Here is a 1,859-nt window from a genome sequence, read left to right on the forward strand (position 1 = left end):
TGTATCAAAATGATCCAGAGAGAGAGAGATCCAATGAAAACAGTTAGATCTGTAGGAATCATCTAGGTTGATATTCAAAGAATAACGGTCAATTCAGAATGTATGAAAGTGATTTTGTGGATTCTAAATGGCTAGTCTGGAATGAAATTCTCATAGGACAGAGAAAATCAAAAAGTATTATTATGAATAAGCTTCAAGAAAATGTAACATGGTATTAGTGAGAAAATGTCCTAGAATGTTGCACAAAGGATCTGTTTTTCTCTCTATCATGACAATACACCAGCTCATTCTTCAAGAGTAAGAATGGTTGTCCATTGAGGATTTTGTTTAGAAACCTTAACAGTGGTTCTCAACTTTCTTAATGCCATGACCCTTTAATATAGTTCCTCACATTGTAGTGATCCCCCAACCATAAAATTATTTTCGTTTTTACTTCATAACTATAACTTTGCTGCTCTTATGAATCGGCTGACCCCTATGAAAGGTCACCCAACCCCAAAGGGATCCCGACCCACAGCTTGAGAAATGCTGCCTTACACCATCCACATTAAAGAGCTGATCTTCCCCTGCATATTTCTGTATTTTCCCATAAGTCAGAGAACATCCCTTGAGTATTGTGGAATTTTCAGTCTGACGTTCTGTAAATCAAGGAGCATAGAATATTTGGGGGAAGGTTCATAACAATAGCTTTACATTTTGATTATTTTTTTTGTTTAGTGAAAACATCTAAGACAGTGGAGAAATGTATTTAACTACATTTGTATATATGCATATATATGTATGCAATACCTATATCTTGGAGGAAGAACAAGATGGTGACCAAGCAGTACACATGGGAAGTACTCCACAAAGACCAGCGGAAAAGAACCAGGAGAGGGATATGCTACACTTCCAGAATGCAGGATTTTCAGCAGAAAGTTACATAACACAAATTTAATAAAATATCAGCAACATTTGCTGATAGACTCCCCTTTGTCACCGGCCCTCAACAATAACCAACTGTGTGAAGATTCCCAAATTGCTAGACTTAATTTTCCTAGTCCAGGAGCTAGCTAGGATGGTGGAACTTCTGAGCTTCAGAAACATAGCTCTATGGAACTAGCTTGAGGCCAACATAAGCACAAGTAGACTTGGCTTTCAACACAAGTCAATGGAGGTCTAGCCGGATGCCCTAGAAGCCCTAAATCCCCAATAACCAAGATAGCACAACCTAACAGTGTAGTTACATAATCTGGTGTCACCTGTAGTGTAATAAGAGGAAAGAGGTGGAATTTAGCTTGTCGAATATGTCTCAGTTTGATGTCCTCATTTGGAGGGGCTATGGAGATAAACAGCTCACTAGAGGCCAGACACACTCTCTGCTTTGTCTTCCTGCAAGCAAGACATATGGAACCATGCTGATGGAGCAAGAGCGCTGAAGCTGGAGAAGCCACGTGGAGACCCATGCCAGTGCTGAGATGCTTCCACCACCACTGGATCCACAAGAATTTCCACCCACTGGCCTGGGATCTTCCTGCATTCAGTAACATTGCATGGATTCATAAGTCTAAAGAGGAATTTATGGACTAGTACTAAAATATGGGTTAATATCAGACTTATGGACATGTTCTGAACTGGGCGGGAATGTTTTCTTAATGTACAATTGCTCTTTGATATAAAATTCTCTCTTACATGCATAGGAATGCCTCTGGATTTGTTTCTCTAGTCAACCCGGACTAACACAATACCCAAGAAGTGTGGCAATAACTCTACAGGGCAGCCTGCAATAGTCATAGATAGTGAATAGACTAACTCTCAGAAGCTGGGGAAGTTACAACTATTCCTCTTTCCAGGAGATACAGCTCTGCCCCTCCCTCCCC

The sequence above is a fragment of the Tenrec ecaudatus genome, unplaced genomic scaffold, assembly GCF_050624435.1.
Source record: "Tenrec ecaudatus isolate mTenEca1 unplaced genomic scaffold, mTenEca1.hap1 Scaffold_1479, whole genome shotgun sequence".
Lineage (NCBI taxonomy): Eukaryota > Metazoa > Chordata > Mammalia > Afrosoricida > Tenrecidae > Tenrec > Tenrec ecaudatus.